The sequence below is a fragment of the Pongo pygmaeus genome, chromosome 5 (assembly GCF_028885625.2).
Source record: "Pongo pygmaeus isolate AG05252 chromosome 5, NHGRI_mPonPyg2-v2.0_pri, whole genome shotgun sequence".
NCBI classification, from domain to species: Eukaryota; Metazoa; Chordata; class Mammalia; order Primates; family Hominidae; genus Pongo; species Pongo pygmaeus.
Genome location: NC_072378.2, coordinates 116,594,740 through 116,614,715, shown reverse-complemented (window position 1 = coordinate 116,614,715; position 19,976 = coordinate 116,594,740). Strand labels below are relative to the sequence as shown.

General features: G+C 41.2%; 1 protein-coding gene across 1 annotated transcript in view; it reads left to right on the top strand.

The window, feature by feature from the left end:
- Positions 1-19,976, top strand: part of TRAPPC3L (trafficking protein particle complex subunit 3L) — a 53,315-nt gene that overhangs the window by 9,840 nt on the left and 23,499 nt on the right. The window lies entirely within an intron of this gene.

Sequence of the window (19,976 nt, the reverse complement as noted above, 5' to 3'; positions counted from 1 at the left end):
AAAGCCAGCTTAGAATTTAATTCTTCTGACCTTATTCTAGTGTTTTTTCCACAAACTAATTGTTTAAAATGTATTTTTAAAGATATTTTTCTACTATGATAATTGTTCTGAGAAAAATTTTGTAGTTGGTCTAAATGAAAATGTGTAATATGCAGTAGAATTACCATAGCTGATTTTAGTTGTAATAATGAAATATTATATAATTCAACTGTTATTTACAGACCCATATGTCTTTCTGTTTATTATAAGGGAAAGTAGAAAGTGCAATTGCACCTGTCTGTGGTCAAAGAGCCAAAAAACCTCCTTAGTTATACAAAATATATTTTAGGGTTTCCAAACACATTTATGATAAAATAGTTTCGTTATTAGGAGAAGCTAATTAGAGATAAACTTGATCATTTAAATCAAGATGATTATAAAGGCTAGGCTTGACAATAATTATAATAATGTTGCCTTTTGAAAGTAATTTGGACACAAGGAGCTGTGATCCTCATCAGTAGATGAGCACTGGCCTAACCATGTCCAATGTAGTGGAGATTAAAACGGAAGAGTCCACATCCTGCTGATCCACATTCCCACTGTGTGACTCTAAGAAAGTTGCTTAAGCTGTCCAAACTTCGGTTTCCATATTTGTCAGAAGAGACCTCTTTCAGCTGTCATTCTCCTGAATTTCAGGTATTACTTTCACTAGCTATCATCTGCACATTGAATTATAATCACAAATAGCTGAGTGTGGTAAATGTAGCTTCCGAAGCCTCCTACAGAGCATCCATACCTTCTAGTTACTGACAATGTTTATAACCGCTTGGCCTTGCACAAATTATGTTTGTCAAAGTTGGGAAGTCTTTTGTTCTCAGGTCCATGTCAATATGATGATTACTGTGAGGGACATGGGGGAATTTATCACTTTTCAGTGTAAATATCACATTACTTTTTTGTCACAGTAAGAAGGGATTTTTAAATACAGCATAAAAAGACTTAAAAAACTTGAAACCCTGATTTTTAGGTTAAAAAAATCAGCATCTAATATACCGTACTTGTTGGAAATTCTGGAAAGCAAAAGAAGAGAACTTTTCCTTTTATAGTTATAAATTGAAATTTTACCTCAATTAAATAATGTGAGCAATGATTTTGGGGGATGAGTGATAAAAAATCCAGGAAATGGTCATAGGAAGCAATATGAATGAGGGTGCCTAAAGCAGGGAAGTAAATCTAAGTGGCGAATTTTGTAAGCATAAACTCTAGGGCAAAAGATTTAGGCACATAATCCAGAGAGAAAACAAAATAGCAGAGGGAATGTTTTTCCCAGTGGCTGAATCATTTTTATTTCAGTAAAATGGTCCATTTGAGATTAGAGTTGAGCATACACAGAAAAATTTCGGCAAATCATACTAGCCATATTTTTTTTTCTTCTGCTTCTGATCTGAATGCACAAGACTGCTATGACTGAATCTATACGACGAATGAAAACATTTCAAGCCAAAACTCCTGAGCTGCTTTAGAATGGAGACAGCATGAGGGCTATAGATTTCCAATCTCCAATACAGATTTGAAGCTCTGATTTGACACTTCAACAAGGATATCCAAATCTGATTTTATTAGACATTTTCAGAGGGGAGTCCCACAGCTTGGAAGGTGAGCCAGAGAGGTTTCAGTCAGGAGACAGGAATCACCCAATCATTTCAAAATGAAAGGTTGAATATAAAACACTATTAGCTATTTATAGGGGATTAGCTACTGAGAAAAGGGGGAAAAAAACGCGCTACAGAATTTATGGGTGAGAGTGAGTACCCAAAGGAGGAATCCTTTTTAGACAGAGTTCCACTTCTTAAGGCTGGGATTCAAATCTTGTTGGGGAAGGTATGATTACAGACTATGGATAGCGGAGAAGGCCGCTGTGTTGCTAGGCTCAGACTGCAGGCAGGGAACAATGGGCTAAACCTTGCAATCAGGAAACTCCCATTAGGGTGTAAGTGGGCTGATGGGGACAGTAAGAAAACTATAAGCTGGAAGTAGCAAGTTAGGAAGGAAAGGCCACTGGGTATTCTATGCCCTGCCGGTCACAATTCACAGCAGGAGCAAGACAACAAAAGGCACGCTAGAGACAGAAGAAAAGCCCCTTCTTCCTGCAGTGTCCCTGCAGCACCTTCTTCTGGCCAAGGAGGAATGTCTGCATGATGGAGCTCTAGTGTTACAAGCAGAGCAGTGAACGGTAGGTTTTAAGCTGAGAGGCAATAATCTGACAACCAGTACAGAAGGCATGAGCCGAGCCATCCTGATTGTTACTTACATTTCTATTGCCGTTTTAAATTTTGGTGGCCTCATGTTTGACCCTATCCTACCTGCTCTCTCACGCTGGAATTATTCTGGCCACTCAGTGCAACTCTAGCTGTCTGGTGGAAGGAAGAGGTGGCAAAGGAAGCCACGTGTTTTTCTTGCTAGAGTGGTGTCAACTTCTTGCCACTGAAGACACAAAATAGGCTGAAGAGCATAATTTTCAGTTTGCAAACTTTTCTTCTGAAATAAAGACTTTTTGTTAAATACAGTGAAATTTGTTAAATACAACCACTACCTCTTTTTTCCTACAAATTTCTTCAACTTCTACAACCAAATCTATGTTCCCTTTCTCAATCCCTCCAATGACTATAAATCTACTGTCTCTATTTGACTGCTGTTAGAAGTGCTGTTAAATGACACTGTGGCCAAGAACTCCAGAATATCACCTGCCAATAATTTATACTTTCTTCCCTGGAAGCCCAAGGTGGTAATATGCAAGGATAAATGGCAGACTGGCCCTTAAGCTACCACCCAGTGAAAGATGTAGCTGGGGGCTTAGACTTAAAGCCTGCCAGTGGGTCTCATAGGCTTTAAATTAACCAAGTTGACGCTCTGAAAGTTCATTAGGTCTTTCTGTGCCAAAGGGAGATAATTAGTTTGCATTATGTGAAGCAAGAGTTTCAGTGTTAAGATAAGTAAGCAAAAATGACAGAGCAACCTTGTAAAGATAAGGGAACCCATGATTAACCTTACTTAACCTATCTTTATTATGAAAGCAGAGCAATGTAAGTCTGCATTTTAGTTTAATGTTTTAATCAGTTTGTGAAATTCAATTTTATCGTGTTTTGTGCCTGTTGATCTTCCAACGATTTGCTGTTGACCTTCCAATGATTTGCTGTTGACCAGCTTATTTTGTACATAGTTTCAGTCTCCATCTAAAGAAAGCAAAAATGTTTCATAAAAATGGAAGTAATACAGTTTCCCAAAGTTATGATAATACTAGTAAATTTTGTTTAATTTGATTCTTTATTGTATTAGCCAGTGAAGTTACCTTTCATTTACAATTTCATTTCCCCATCAGATCTGTAAGTTTTTCCAAAGGAGGGATCATTTATAGCATTCTTGGGATTTGGTTCACCAGGTAAATCCACACCTGTTGACATTTATTAAATATTGTTAAAGTGAACTTAGAAAATACTAGAAGAACTGGCCGGGCCCGGTGGCTCACGCCTGTAATCCCAGCTCTCAGGGAGGCAAGAGGCAGGAGAATAGCTTAAGCCCAGGAGTTCGAGACCTGCCTGGGCAATATAGTGAGACCCCGTTCTCCAGAAAAAGGAAAAAAAAAAAAAAAAGACAAAAAAAAAAAAAAAACAAAAGAAAATACTAGAACTTTTCACATCTACACCCTGTTGCTCCTCCTAGTCTGTCCAGAAGAGGGCAGTGGTCCACATTTGTCTCTAAATGAAAGACTCCTACGCTGTCTGCTCAATACTAACACTACATGCAGAAGCAGCCCTCTTATTTCAAGCAATATTCATTACACTGAAAATCAGTGCTCTAAAAGTACCTGGTTGTTCACAATAACAAATCCACAGCAACAAGATTTAAACTGCAATAGGATCCTGAACAGGAAGATAACTGATTCTTATTAAATAATGGCAGCGAACTCAACTTGATAATTTTATTGAAACATTTGTTTTTTCCATTATTGTTTATTATATTATATTTTAAAATTAAATATAAATTAAATATAAATAAATTGTAATTATATTAAATTATATATTTATTATTGTTTTTTCCATTATTTATTATATGAGTGTAGAAGGTTTTAGAAGAGGGATATTCATTCTGCTACTCTGAGGTCAATTGTGATTTAAAATGCAAATATTAAGTAGGTAACCAAATTGTTACATAGTGCACTTCATATTATTATGGAAAATGCTTGAAAATTATCCTAAAATTCATCATGGAGCCAAATTGTGTTAGGTAGACTCCTTTAGGTTACCAGCATTTGGTTTACGTCAGATCTTTAGGGTTTATTGTAGAGATATTCTGGGACACGATAATCAGACCCCATGAAAGAACAAAAATTGGAAAATCCTTACAGTTTTAGTCTATCTTGAACCCTCAGCAGCAAGCCTTTGTGGTTCTCTACTTCAGTCCTGTGCCATTTTCATGACTCAACCCTTCTCTGCTTGTTCTGCTCTTATAATTACCTACTAATATCTTTCCATTTTTCTTTTCCTTCTCTCCACCTCACTGCTTCTGGTGTTTCAGTTTTTGTTGCCTTATGACTTCTGCTTACTCTCTTTTCTCTGGGTGTCATTTGCATTCTGCCCAATCACCCAAACTGTGACTTTCTCTATGTGTTTCATATTTAAAGTCCCAAAAAGAGAGTCTTTAACCTGGCCAGCCAATCACTAGCCCTGTGTTAGGTAGAGTTTCATGCTAGGTCACTTCCAGGGCCCTAGCCAAGCTATGAACTGACTGGCCAGGCTCAAAATGCCCACCCTAATCCATTAACTGTGGCCAGAATGGCAGGATAATTAGATAGAACGTGGCAATCACAGGGAGCCCCTCAGGAAGGGAATCTGGGTATGAAAAACATTCCAAGATTTTCCAAAACAGGACAAAGTAATTGACAAATATCTTGTTCCTCTTGTCTAGGAAATTAGTAGCAGATATATATATATATATATATATATATATATGAGTCTCACTTTATCTATGAACCTTCTGCTCACATTATTTATCTTACTGATGCTGGCGTTTGTTTTTCTTTGTTTCAGAGCTAGAATTTGGGGCAAATAACTAGTGTTGCAGACTCCATTTAGTATGCTAACTGTAAGGTATTGAAGTAGACAAAACTGTCTTTGTTATACATTTGCAGATATTAATAAAGAAAGCAAACACTTCAAAATAAAATGACTCCGCACTTGGAAGCAGTCAAGTAAAACCACATTGTTAATGCAAAGTCAATATTTTAGACCATTAGCAAGAGTGGGGCAGACATTATTCAGAACAGTGAGCTCAGAGGAACGCTTTGGTAGAAGGGAGATAACTAAATTCTCCTAAGAAAAATGATGTTGTGCTGCAATAGATAGTATTAGGTCTCCCTTTGAACTTCTTATAAAGGAACCAATTACAAAAGTTTGCTCTGGTCATCTAATCCTGTGGGGCTTTTTCTTTTGTTACTCTTTTTTCTAAGTCTTTTTCAGTCTTTTCTCTTGACATTCTGTGTGTTTTCTTTTTTCAAAGAATGTTAGCAGAGACAATCTGATTTTTAATGTGAATAGGAAAAGTGTCCAGATAAAATGAACTTAAACCAGGGCATTCAAGTCAGAGACAGTAACATATCTTAGGCTGTTTTTTCCTTTTTCTTAAAAAGGAGGGGGGGCTGTTTGTTCCTTATGCTTCTGTATTTTACTTACTTTGGTTTCTTTTTTTTCTGATTATATTTGGCTTCCTTCATTTTCTAAATGACATGCATCTTAAAAACAAATACTTCTCTAAAAGTCACCATATTTCACAATTCTGGGTCTAAGTCTAGATGTAACGCACCCAGTACGATGCACAACACTTGAATTTTGCTGCCATCATAATGCTGTGCACAAAATGGGGAGGCATTTTTCTCCCTGTCCTCTGAATGTTCTTTCTTTTACTAGGATGAATATGTAAAACTCAGTTTTAGAGTTGCTTTCCATTCCTCAACCCTCTTCCGCACACACTCCTTCTCTTACACACAACTTACTTTATGGTATAGGCTCAGAAATGCAGCCTGGGGGCCATAAAATAAAAGACCTGGAACCTGTTTATTTTCATGCAGTCTCTGCCCTTCACTTGGTTAAAATCTCTCACTGATATTGTGGAGATTGATTTTTGCTGATGGTCCTCTCAAAAAGTGACTCATTCATGCTGCATTCACCTCATGAGGGCGGAAGGCACATCACTGCAACTGCCTACCTGTCAACCTCACCAGATGACATGTAACTTCTGCCTTGCAGGACATGGAGAGTGGGTTCTGTGCTCTCCACATAGATACTGAAGGCAGATACGAATGGTGGACAACTTCCACTCAGCTCCAATCTACTTTACCTCGAGCAGCACAGTGCTCTGTCTACCAAAAGCAACCTGACAGGAAATCCCTAACTGTAAGGTGGGAAGCAGGAGGGTGCATGGAGGCTACCCCATATTTCACTTCCATTAGACAGCCAACAGTTGTGACTCTGTTAGTTACAAAGATTCTAAAATTTTTTGATATCTCGCCACTGTCTTATCTTAGAATAACATGTAAATAGATATTTGAGAAATTAGCTGTTATTGTACATGCCTCCCACCCCAGCCAAAAGATTGAAGTAGGAAACCCAGGTATTGGAATGGAACAGAATCCCCAGGGTCTAGTGAGATTTGCAACCCAGGCATTCCTTACCATGCACAGAGCTGAAGGGGTACAGCAAAGCCAAGTGAAAGGCTCAGTTATTAACCTGAAGAGTCCGGACAAATGTGGAGAATGCAGGTTCACAACCAACCAGGTAGAAACAGGAGACCTGGTCAGAGAGAGCAGTTCTCCAGCACAGTGTAGGCAGGGGAGGACCCAAGGGTAAAAGCACCATATATGCCTCATTCTCAACATTTTCCTAAGATTACTAATCCCTTTAATCACTCAACAACTACCACAATAAAGGAAGCTCATCAGATAAGCCTAAAAATAAAATCTTTCTTTGCTCGTACTGTTTTTCAAAGGCTAACTCAAAACCTAGTTGTAAGAGCCTATTGAATTGCTTTTCTTTTTTCCACTCTTTTCAACATACTATATTAAAATAAAATAAGTGGGAGCCCTTGGTAAACAGGAATTGAATTCCATGGAAGTCACAGCCCAACACAACACAACATTCCAGAGAAGGCTGGCATCACAGTTAGCTGAATGTCAGACCATTTTCCTATTTAGTAGCAGTTTTGAGTAGAGAAGGGAGAGGAAATCAATTAAAAGGAAAGAAAAATTCTTTGTGGTAATAAAATTCTCAATATTTAAAAAATGATGAATATTCACAGCAAAAGCAATTTATAAATTATTTTAAGACATCTTACAATTTGGGCCAGAAATATGGCAGATAGATTATTAAAAATATGAAACTTGTTTAAACAAGCATAACCACTTAGGCTTGTTTCTCGCCACTGAGTAGGCAAGAACTGCCTTATGTAATCACTCACCCATTTGGTCTATTCTGCTTTGTACCTCTGGGAGGGGTGAAAAAGGAAAAATGTAGGAAATTTTCTTTTGTGGAAAAGCATACGTGTACAGCCACAAGCTGTGTGGATTTTGAGACTGATTGGATCAAACCCAGAAGGCCACATCCACTGTTTATGGCAGAGTTCCAACATGAAGGCAAAACACCTGCAGGGGAATTACCCTTAAACTTTTATTATGACTGCATTTGCATAATATTATTTTTTCTTTCATCACAGAGAAGAATCTCTTAGGGATTGATTCTTAGTAAATTCTGCAAGTCACTAAATAACTTAGCACTGCCTCTCACCTTCCTTATGAATGTCCATCTTCCATTTTTGTTCATAATCAGGACTTATAAGAAATCTGGCTGCATGTAGATGTCATTTTTGCTCTATTACTAAAAATCCTCTAAGGGAGAAGTTTTTTTAAATGTTACTTTATGTTCTGGGATACCTGTGCTGAACGCGCAGGCTTCTTACATAGGTATACATGTGTCATGGTGGTTTGCTGCACCTATCAACCTGTCATCTAGGTTTTAAGCCCTGCATGCATTAGGCATTGGTCCAAATGCTCTCCCTCCTTGGGGAGAAGTTTTGAATCTTCCGGGTATCCCAGCACATGAATATCTAGGCTGCCCTGCCTTTGCATTGAAGATTATTGGTTTTATTTCTGCTGTTTAAGTTATTTGGATGAAACTCATGTGAAACTGACTTATGAAACTGTAGGGAAGGCAAAACTTCACCTCTATCCTGTTAAGATTTTTTTTAAAGTTGTCCTGAGAATTAAATTGACATGAGACAGATCAACAGAAAAAAAAAGCATACACATTTACTTAATACATAGCATGGGAAACTTTTTTTTTTTTTGAGACGGAGTCTCGCTCTGTCGCCCAGGCTGGAGTGCAGTGGCGCGATCTCGGCTCACTGCAAGCTCCGCCTCCCGGGTTCACGCCCTTCTCCTGCCTCAGCCTCCCAAGCAGCTGGGACTAGGCGCCCGCCACCAAGCCCGGCTAATTTTTTGTATTTTTAGTAGAGACGGGGTTTCAGCGTGTTAGCCAGGATGGTCTCGATCTCCTGACCTCGTGTTCCGTCCGTCTCGGCCTCCCAAAGTGCTGGGATTACAGGCGTGAGCCACCGCGCCCGGCCGGGAATCTCTAATAAAGAAATGAAGACCCAAGGAGTTGAACACTTACCTACTGAATTGGACAAAGAATAGTAATTTGTGAAAAGGCAACTAAATTATTTGGGAAGGCAAGAAGACAAGAATTATTTTAATAAAATCTGTACAGAATCCTCTCAGCCTCAATTGCCCCTCCTTGATGATAAGAGTGTTGCTTTCTTTCTAGTACAGGGAGGATATCCTTCACATGGGAATTTCTTCTCCTGCCTTTAAGAAACAGCAGGAAGTTCACAGCAATCTTGTGACTGCTGCTTTTCAAGTGACTTTAACGCAAAATAATGAATATGTATGTCAAAGTGGCAATATTTTGGGGTGGCATATTCTTAAGTCCTTTAAAACAAACCTAAGTGGACTGAAAATAGCAATAGCTTTGGGAACATTTTATTAATGTAACTATTTACAATAAAATTCTTTATTAAGAAAAGAAAACCATGGAGTAAATACCCTGGGAAACAAAACCCTAAAGCAAGATCTGTCTGGGTCTAAGGATTCAGAGACACATCAGGAACACCAAATCCCAGGCCATCCCTGCCTGGTGTGATGTTTAGTTTGTATCAGAAGTAAGATTTGATTCAGACTTGCGCTGACTGCTCAGTGATACTCCAGGGCAAGGGTTATCAATTCTAGCTCCTGCATAGAATCACCTGGAGCTTTCCAAAAAATCCTGATGTTCAGAACTTACTTTTGACCCAATAAATTGTGGTCTCTGGGAATAAGGCACAGGCATTAGAACCTTTTAAATGCTCTCCAAGTGATCCTAATTGGCCTCCACTGTTTAGAACAAGAGTTTCCTAACTGTGTTCTATGGAACTCTAGGGTGATTCCTATAGAAGTGAGGCTGCAGGTTAAGGCTGCCACGCCTCCAGACCCTCCATCCAAATTCTTCTCCTAGTTACTTCTCTTTTTATGTCTTTTACATGCTTCAAATAAAATAAAAATTCATTTGGAAAAAAAGTGGAAAACACTAGAGAGATATGATCAAAGTGGAGCAGTTTTGATTGAAATAAAACTGTTGTCTCACCTTTAGTTGGGACAACAAACTTGTCTATAGGGAAAGAAGTAGGGAAGGAGGCTGTGTTTTTGGGGACATTTCTCAAAATAAGATGGAAATCGATCAGTTTGTAAGCATATATTTCTTTAATTGCTTGACTTCATGCATAGGGTCGGTGAAACCCACTCATAGTTAGCCAACTGTTTAAGGAAGTAACCCTTTTTAAAACACTGATTACTATCCCTCATGTTTCCTCTGTGACACAAATACCAACAAAACCCCTGGGAGAAATAACTGTGTTCTGTTGAAACCATCAGCAATTATTATGATTGCAGAAGCACATCTCTTTATGATAAAATATAGGCATAGAATGTTTTTACAATGCAACTAGTCACCATTTTATAGGTTATAAACTGCCAAAGAACGCATGTATCTTAGGGTACTGTTCTTAAGCAAAGTTACTCAATATCGTGAGTTCTTACTTTGCTGACTTAATCCTATTTCTTGAAATGACCCAGTGAATGTGATTAGGTGAAGTAATTAATTCATTTTCCCATTTTAATCTCAGTTTTCATTGCAATTTAAAACTTGAAGATTTCTCTCTGGCATTGTTGTGGCTGTAGGTACAGGAAATCTGAAATTATAAAAAGACAGTGGGCCAGACAGAAAGAAAGGTGGACTCTAAAATATATAAAAATTAAAGTTTGGGGACTACTTGAAATCTTTTATAAACTTTCCACTGCTAAAAATTCCTTCTATATCAATTGTCATTTTTATCTAAGGAAATTTTTTAAAAAATAAAATGGAAAGTTTAATTCATTCATACAGTAGGAGTATAGTTTGAGCATAACTATCCTAAATATTTAGAAACCCAAGGTGAAAAGCTGTTCAGGATGGGAAAGAATCCAGGGGCCCAGACAGAGGCCAGGAAACTTGGAGATAGACCTCTATTCCCAAGAGGACACTAAGAATCCAATTGGCTGGGAATTCACACGCTACTGGCTGTAAGATTTAGGACAACAGAGTTGAGACTTTGAGATGTACTAATTCAACATCCTCATTTTACAAATGAGGGAACATACTTTGAAAAGTTATATGAACACTCAAGAATATACTAAAATGAGGCAGAATTTGTGTGATGGAAATTAGGATTAGACAAATGTAGGTCTAAATTGATGTTCAATAACTTAACAGTGGCTTAACCACCTTAGCCTTTTTGGACTCTAGCATTATTTATAAACATAGAAAAGGTAATACCTCCCTCCCAGTATGCTTGTGAAACTTGGATGAAACAAGAGCCAAGACTTCAAGTTAACTTAGTTTTTTAAATTAAATTAATGAAATTCCAATAGGAATATAAGAGTGGTTTAGTTTTAAATTCAAAACAATATAGTTTCTTGAAAATGATATAGCACAGAAAGGAAAATAAGTTGAAAATTTTCCAACTCTTTTATTGAAATATAAGAAAATGATTCTCCACAATGAAAGAGTAAACTTGTAGCAGGAAAAATTGTTCCAAAAAGACCTACCTGAAGGCCTATTTAACATTTTTGGACATAAAAGATAAAGAAATCAATAAGAATATAGGATAAAACATCATGTTAGTAATAAAGAAAGAAATAAAGATGGCATCAGACATCAGGCTGTGGCCACCTCAGCAATATTCAATGACAAAAGATAATGAGGTAATGCTTACAATACACTCAAGTAGAGAAAGTATGAACCAGACAAGCTGTCCTTCAATTCGAGAACAGGCCAACAGGCTGAATATGTAAGAATTCAGAGAACAGCATTCCTGTGAGCCTTTGCTGAGAATGATACTAGAAGGCAAACTCCAGCTAAGCAGGAGGTGATTGACAAAACTTCAGCAAAATAACTGAGGTGACCATATCATTTATTTTGTTGTGTACCTTATGAAATTTTTCAAACATATACAAATGTAAAGAGAATAATGTAATGAATTCTGTGTACCTACCATCCAGCTTCAATAGTTTCCATATTTTGCCAATCTTATTTCATCTTTCAGCTTTCTCCCTAACCTTTATTTTTTCTGGAGTATTTTAAAGAAACTTCTAGACATCATGGCAGTTCACACATAAATATTTAAATATACATCTCTAACTGAAGGACTTTTTAAAAAACATAAACCAGCACACCATTATCACACATAGCAAAATTAATAATTCTCTAAAAATCATCTAATATTCATTCATATTTTCCTAAATATCTCAAAGATATCTTGTTACAGTTGGTTGTTGGAAACAGGATACAAATAAGGTCAATATAGCACATCTGGTTATTAAGTCACTTATATCTCCTTTATTCTCCTTTTTTAATACTGTTAATCTGTGGGGAAACTGAGTCATCTGTAAAATGGAATGTTCTGTTAGATTTAGACGTACCTGGTTGTTTTCTTGTGGTGCTAATTGCGTTGTTTTTTGTTGCTCACATTTCCTATAAACTAGCAGTAATGTCTAAATACTTGATTAGGTTTAGCTTTTTAGGAAACAATATTTCACAGGTGATACTATGTACTTATTCTTGCCTTGCCTCATAAGGCACGTAGTATCTGGTTTGATTTTTAGTGATGCTAATATAGATGAGTGGCTTCAAATTGCATAGGTCTGACCCCATTCTGCTTTCACCTAATAGTTTAGAATTCATTATTTATTGTCTAGATCCATTTTGTCATCAAAGGTTGCAAAATGTTTACTTTCAAATTCTGAAAAGGCCGACAAACAATAAAAGAATTAGTAGAGAGATAAAATTAATAAGCATAAGACAATAGCTTTTCACGTACTCAGACAACAATCACTTAGAAAGATATAGTGGAAAAAAGAAACCATTTACAATAGGAGCAAAGAAAACACCTACAAATAGAGTTTACAAGAAACATGTAAAACTTATGTGAAGTAAACTTTAAAATATTCCTAAAGGACAAAATGTATCCTTGAATGAATAGAAAGGTATCCTTGAATGAATGGAAAGGCACCCCAAAGTCTTGGACAGGCTGATGACCGATTCAGTAGATCTGGAGTGCAGCCCAGGATTCTGAGTTTCTTACAGCCTGCCTTCACCAGAATAGCCTGCTCTGTGCTGTAGAGCAGTTATTTTCAAGATGTAATCTGTAGACCAGCAGCATCAGTATCACCTGAGAACCTGTTAGAAATGCAGATTCTCTTGCCTCACCCCAGACCTATTAAATCAGACACCCTGGGGGTGGAGTTCAGCAATCCACATTTTAATAAGCCCTCCAGATGATTTTTATATGGACTAAAGTTTGAGAACCACTGCCTTAGTGTTATCAAATTTAGCTTGAACTGGAATCAGCTAGGATCATGTTAAACTGCAGGCTTGACTCAACAGGTTTTAGATACTGTCTGATTCTGCAATTCTAACAAGCTTCATCGTGATACTGATGTTGACAGTCTGAAGATAACATTTTGAGAGACAAGACTAGAAGAACGATCTGTTTCCAGCTTACTAAAGGCCAGCCTAGTCTGAAACCCTCACTTGCTATTTTTTCCTAGATATTAATGACAAATAATAGTTTAATGTGTTACTTCTCCCAATAATATGTTTGTGTTCCTTTCAAACAAAATTTAACCAAAAAAATTAAAAGTGAATCTCCAGCTTTGGTGGAGTGATTTTAGAGAGCTACTTATCAGCATCTATCAAATCATGCTATAGATGCTATACTGCTAACTGGAACCTAAAGAAAAAGAAAACATTATTGAAGAAAATGCTCTCTATGCATAGGGAGAATGTATAAATGTATAAATACAATTTGCCTGTACTTTTTGTCTTTTTGTAAATTCTGAGTTTCGTGTTAGTGTTCAGGTTCTATCACTTCATATTGCCCCAAAATTCAGTGGCTTAAAGCCACAAACATTTATTAAGCTCATGATTTTTGGGGTCATGGAGTTGGATAGGACATAGCAAGGACTTCTCTACAAAGCCTGCAGCCTCCACTGGAGTGGGTCAAATGTTTGGAGATGGCTGCAATGATTTGACTAGGGCCATAGATCTGGGGCCTTTTGTTCTCACTGTTGGTTGGACTTCCTGATTCTTCTCCATGTCATGTACACTGGGGCCTGAATGTTTAAAATGGCTCTTTCGCTCACATGCCTGACCCCTAAGCTAGAATATCTGGGACAATTGGAGCCATTGGGATCTCTCTCTCTCTCTTTTTATCTCTCTCTCCTCCCACTGGCTAGCTTGGGCCTCTTCAGAGCTTGGTAGTCCCTGGGTAATTGCACTTCTTACATAGTGGCTTTTACCAGACTGTTGAGCATTGCAACATTCTAAGAGACCAAGGCATAAACTGTGATACTGCTTAACAATCTACCTCATGTCTGCCATATTTTATTGGTTCATAAGTTCAGATTCAAAATGAGGATAACAAGACTACATCTGCCAGAAAGAGCCATTGAACCATACTTAATTTATCACATGTGCTGGTTAATTTTAGATGTCAACTCGATTGGATTAAGGGGTAGCCAGATAGTTATTAAAGCATTATTTCTGGGTATGTATGTGGGGGTGTTTCCAAAAAAGATTGGCATTTGAATCAGTGGACTGAGTAAGGAAAATCTGCCCTCACCTAACCTGGGCAGGCACCATACAATCCATTGAGGGCCTAGGTAGGACAAAAAGGGAGAGGATGGGCAAATTTGCTCTCTCTCTCTCTCTCCCTCTCTCTCCACTCGAGTTGGGTCACCAATCTTTTCTCTGTCTCCTGGAGTTGGGTCACCAATCTTCTCCTTATCTATTGGCCCTTGGAAATAAAAACTTCAGGTTCCTTTGCCTTTGGCTCTGGGATTGGTACCATCAACTCCCCTGGTTCTTAGGTCCTCAGACTGAGACTTGAGCCACCCTACACACTTCCCTGATTCTCCAGCTTACAGGTGGTATGTCATGGGCCTTCTCAGCCTTCATAATCACATGAGCCAATTCCCACAGTAAATCCTGTTTTTTATATCTATACCCACAATATATACAGCACATATATTTTGTTATATATTTGTTATATTTTGTTATATATAATAATATATATTCCCACAATAAATCCCCTTTCATATGTATAACATATATATATATATATACACGCATACACACACACACAGACATACAGACACACACACACATGCACACATATATATATGTATGTATGATATATACTGTTGTACTGTTGGTTGTGTTTCTCTGGAGAACCCTGACTAACATACCACTGTTACGTTTATTAAAATGAGAGACCCAGGTACATCAAAGATACTCCAGAATTGCTTAGCTAGAACCAATTTGAAATCATAAAAAAAAAATGCTCACTGTAAAACTTCCGAAAGTTCATCCCAGCCCAAGAAAACCCATGGTATTTTGGCAAATACATCACATTAGGATGTCTCTTTTTTCCTGGAGAGCCAGTTTTTAAATTTTTATCATACTCTGCTGTTTGAAATCCAGATAACATTTCCAATATTTCAACCTCACAGCCCCTCGCCACCTTCACTGACTCCCTATATAAAATCAGTAGTTCTTCACCATGACTGCACATTATAATCACTTAGGAAGCTTTTAAAAGAAATCTCAATGTTCAGGCCCTAACCCAGAAAAGTTACATCAGGTTCTCTGGAAATGGGACCAGACACTGTGATTGTCAAAGGCCCCCAGGTGATTCCAATGTGCAGCCAACATTGAGAGCTACTGACAAACACAGATAGATGCTTTCCATCCAACCTCTCATACCAACCTCTTAGCTTTTTCATAATGATTTTGGGATCTAAAATCAGAGAAGTCCAAGCACTACCCACAAAGGAAATTAATATCCCCTGGCTTGTACAACAGGGGATATTTAAAATAAGAGAGAAAAATGAGAGGGAAATACTAGAAAATTAAGATAATTACCTTAGAGAATTCGGAACCACCAAAGTCTAAATAGAATAATATAGTTAACAGTTGAAGTACTTGAAATATATCATGTGAGAAGCAGTAGCAGTTTTCTGCTACCCAGTGACTTCTGGATTGGTTTAACCAGTTTTTAGAGTAAATCAGTGGATCATCAGGCTTTGAAACAACTAATTTGAATCAATAATGTCATCGTTTTCTCGTTAAATGTGTACATTTTCAGTGATGCTTTAAAGCTCTCAAATAGAAAACCATACAAAAAATTTAAAAGTTGCTTTGGACACATATATTTTACAATATATTACTTTAAGGTATAATGCATAGAATTAGGTAGTGATTTGTCTGCCATGCCTTATTTTTGTAATCTTTGTTAAATACCTTTTTTTCCCCCACTTTATATTTGATATGAATAAGCTGAATGTATCCTAAAGCTGAATTAAGTGGTTGAGCCTGAAAAAAGGAAGGAACTGCACAGGAAAAACAAAAGAATCATATGTATGTGTACACAATTTATTCATGGGATAAATTGGACAGAATCAGCATTTTGTGCCATGAAATTTTTCCTTCAGTATATTCCTTGTATGGCAAAGCATCACATTCTTTTCAAGAGCATTCTCCAATCCTTTCCTCTTATGTAATAGAGTAGTGGTGGTAGGGAGAAGACCAGATCTTCAGGGAAAATTAGAAGTATAAAATGGGAGTCAGCCTGGGCTTGGGTTGGCTCTAGCCCAAGGATGCTTCCATATGCTTCAATTCTAGACCTAGAAGAGACTGTTATGGCAGACATTAGTATGACCATTGGGTGCCCTCTCTAGATATCCAAATTCAGGGTGCCAACGTCCCAGTTCTGCGGTGTAACCTCCTCTGCAGGATCACCCTTGGGCCACTGGAGACTCCTCACCTGGAGTTTTCTGGCGAATGCTCTCTCGGCTGCAATGGAAACCCCAGAGCACAGTTGGGATCAGGAGAAAGCTGACATTCCAGAGCCCCCCATAGGTCAAGCTGAGGCTGAAGTCCCAGAATTTCCTGTGGGATTGATTGAGACTCCACTTGTAACTGCATTCTTTCTTGTGTTTATCCTGCTAATACGTTTCTCCTAAGAGGATTTCCTTTTAATAAATCATGTATACACAGCTCCCTGTGTCAGGCGCAGCGTCTAGGGAGCACATGCAAAGACAACTAATGGTCCACACATTTTAAAGTCTCTGCTATCAAAGCCAGTTCATCCTGCTGCCTCTAGATACCCATTCCCTCAGGATACTCGAGAGCAGACACCAATTTGCTCTCCCTATCTTACTCCACTGCCTCCAGGACTATTTGTGGGACAGATAAGTTTTCTTGGACTTGTTTTATTCCTGAGTAAAGGACTGTTAAGGAATTTAGGAGTCAGGATGAGAACCTGTTAAGTGGCTTCTTCCAGAGGAGGAGGATGAGCTCCTCTGCTACTTATTAAGCTGCAGCAACAAGTACCCAGGCTGCTGGCTTCTTGCCAGTCAGCTTGGATTTTCTTGAATCAGGCAGTCATTGTAATGAGCATAAGTTTTCTGAGGGCAGAAAGTCCCTGGACTTGAGGGTGGCAGGAATATGCCCCAGATATGACTCCTCAATCCTCAGCTCCTTACAGCTAAGCTACTTCTTTTTTTTTTTTTTTTTTTTATTTATTTATTTTTTTTATTTTTATTTTATTTTTTATTTTTTTTAATTTATGAAGAATTTATTGATGATTCTTGGGTGTTTCTGGGAGAGGGGGATATGGCAGGGTCATAGGATAATAGTGGAGAGAAGGTCAGGAGATAAACACATGAACAAAGGTCTCTGGTTTTCCTAGGCAGAGGTCCCTGCGGCCTTCTGCAGTGTTTGTGCCCCTGAGTACTTGAGATTAGGGAGTGGTGATGACTCTTAAAGAGCATGCTGCCTTCAAGCATCTGTTTAACAAAGCACATCTTGCACCGCCCTTAATCCATTTAACCCTGAGTTGACACAGCATATGTTTCAGAGAGCAGGGGGCTGGGGGAAAGGCCATAGATCAACAGCATCCCAAGGCAGAAGAATTTCTCCTAGTCAGAACAAAATGGAGTCTCCTATGCCCACCTCTTTCTACACAGACACAGCAACAATCTGATCTCTCCTTCCTTTCCCCACACTTCCTCCTCTTCTCTTCAACAAAACCGCCATCGTCCTCATGGCCCGCTCCCGATGGTCGCTGTCTCTTTGGAGCTGTTGGGTGCACCTCCCAGACAGGGCAGCCGGGCAGAGGCGCTCCTCACCTCCCAGACAGGGCGGCCGGGCAGAGGCGCTCCTCGCTTCCCAGACGGGGCCGCCCGGGCAGAGGCGCTCCTCGCTTCCCAGACAGGGCCGCCCGGGCAGAGACGCTCCTCACTTCCCAGACGGGGCCGCCCGGGCAGAGACGCTCCTCACTTCCCAGACGGGGCCGCCCGGGCAGAGGCGCTCCTCACTTCCTCCCAGACCGGGTGGCAGCCGGGCAGAGGCGCTCCTCACCTCCCAGACGGGGCGACCGGGCAGAGGCGCTCCTCACTTCCTCCCAGACGGGGTGGCGGCCAGGCAGAGGCGCTCCTCACTTCCCAGACGGGGCGGCCGGGCAGAGGTGCTCCTCACTTCCTCCCAGACGGGGTGGCGGCCAGGCAGAGGCGCTCCTCACTTCCCAGATGGGGCAGCCGGGCAGAGGCGCTCCTCACTTCCTCCCAGACGGGGTGGCGGCCAGGCAGAGGCGCGCCTCACCTCCCAGAGTGGGCGGCCGGGCAGAGGCGCTCCTCACTTCCCAGAGTGGGCGACCGGGCAGAGGCACTCCTCACCTCCCAGAGTGGGCGGCCGGGCAGAGGCGCTCCTCACTTCCCAGAGTGGGCGACCGGGCAGAGGCGCTCCTCACTTCCCATAGGGGGTGGCAGCCGGGCAGAGGCGCTCCTCACTTCCTCCCAGACGGGGTGGCGGCCAGACAGAGGCGCTCCTCACTTCCCAGACGGGGTGGCCGGGCAGAGGCGCTCCTCACTTCCCAGACGGGGTGGCCAGGCAGAGGCACTCCTCACCTCCCAGACGGGGCGGCCGGGCAGAGGCGCTCCTCACTTCCCATACGGGGTGGCAGCCGGGCAGAGGCGCTCCTCACTTCCCAGATGGGGCAGCCGGGCAGAGGCGCTCCTCACTTCCTCCCAGACGGGGTGGCGGCCAGGCAGAGGCGCTCCTCACTTCCCAGACGGGGCGGCTGGGCAGAGGTGCTCCTCACTTCCTCCCAGACGGGGTGGCGGCCAGGCAGAGGCGCTCCTCACTTCCCAGATGGGGCAGCCGGGCAGAGGCGCTCCTCACTTCCTCCCAGACGGGGTGGCGGCCAGGCAGAGGCGCTCCTCACCTCCCAGACGGGGCGGCCGGGCAGAGGCGCTCCTCCCTTCCCAGACGGAGTGGCCGGGCAGAGGCACTCCTCACCTCCCAGAGTGGGCGGCCGGGCAGAGGCGCTCCTCACTTCCCAGAGTGGGCGACCGGGCAGAGGCGCTCCTCACTTCCCATAGGGGGTGGCAGCCGGGCAGAGGCGCTCCTCACTTCCCAGATAGGGCGGCCTGGCAGAGGGGCTCCTCACATCCCAGACGATGGGCGGCCAGGCAGAGATGCTCCTCACTTCCTAGACGGGGTGGCGGCGGGGCAGAGGCTGTAATCTTAGCACTTTAAGAGGCCAAGGCAGGAGGCTGGTAGGTGGAGGTTGCAGCGAGCCGAGATCACACCACTGCACTCCAGCCTGAGCACCATTGAGCATTGAGTGAGCGAGACTCCGTCTGCAATCCCAGCACCTCGGGAGGCCGAGGCAAGCAGATCACTCGAGGCCAGGAGCTGGAGACCAGCCCGGTCAACACGGCGAAACCCCGTCTCCACCAAAAATACAAAAACCATTCAGGCGTGGCGGCGCGTGGCTGCAATCCCAGGCACTCGGCAGGCCGAGGCAGGAGAGTCACAGGAGCCCGAGGCAGGGAGGTTGCAGCGAGCCGAGATCATGGCAGTACAGTCCAGCTTCGATAACAGCGGGAGACCGAAAAAAAAAGGAGAGGGAGACCGAAGAAAGGGGAGAGAGAGAGGGAGGGGGAGGGGGAGGGGGAGGGGGAGAGGGAGAGGGAGAGGGAGAGGGAGAGGGAGAGGGAGAGGCAGAGGGAGAGGGAGAGGGAGAGGGAGAGGGAGAGGGAGAGGGAGAGGGAGAGGGAGAGGGAGAGCACAGCTAAGCTACTTCTGTAGAACTTCTGTTTCAGCCTCTCACACACTGCAAGAGAGGCATCAGCATCGGCCAGTTCCTATGTGTCTTTTTCCAGCTCAGAAGACACTTAAGGGCAGACAAACTTTAAGTCAACAAAGATTAAGGAGAACTCTTTGCTGAATTTTCTCTCCCTTCATTCTGAAAAC